This window comes from Acyrthosiphon pisum, chromosome A2 (assembly GCF_005508785.2).
Source record: "Acyrthosiphon pisum isolate AL4f chromosome A2, pea_aphid_22Mar2018_4r6ur, whole genome shotgun sequence".
Lineage (NCBI taxonomy): Eukaryota > Metazoa > Arthropoda > Insecta > Hemiptera > Aphididae > Acyrthosiphon > Acyrthosiphon pisum.
In genome coordinates, this window is record NC_042495.1 from 21410671 (window position 1) to 21411507 (window position 837).

Sequence of the window (837 nt, forward strand, 5' to 3'; positions counted from 1 at the left end):
CCCCCCAAATGTACCAACTAGATTCACTTTCCTATCAGAAAAGGTACTGTTGAAGAAAATCCCAAGCACTTTTACTGTCCTAAAACGTGATCACAGACACAAAAAAAAATAAAAAAATAAAAAAAAAAATAAAAAAAAAATAAAAAAAAAAACACACATCATTGTAAAATCAATACATTCATCGTTCCACTCAGAATCTAAAATTATTTTGTACTTAAAAATTTATAAAATGTTCAATTTTTGTATCTAAGGATTGAAAATTTAAGACAAGATTCCACGTAAATAGTTAATTCGGTTACCAAAAAATCTAAAAATACGTAAGCATATACATATTTTTATAGTAATTTTAAGTTCAAATTTGGACGAAATTACATATTAAAAAACCTGGAATAACTATTTTAGTTATTTTGTTGTGATTGTATATTATTATTCGTGGGTACATGAAACTTCTAAAGTATACTTTTATATATCTATGATAGTACCACAGTCTATTGTTGACGTATAACACGTTAAAGTACCTAATGGATATTGTGATATGATTAATTTAGAATTTATTATAGATACCTACTATAGGTCAATTTTTTTTTTATACCATAGATAAGTATATATATGTCTAATACATAGACTGATATACCGTCTCCGCTCAGAATCGTTTTTCTTATACAGTGATATTATATCATTGAATTCAAATTTAATACTGTCCATTATACAGTGACCCACTTCTAACCTACTGTACAGCAGAGCGACATCCACTTACCCACCTTTTTTTTTTTAATGATCCCTTTTACTTTTTCATAAATGTGGAAAGGTGATTGTCATTTTCAATACATTTTGATA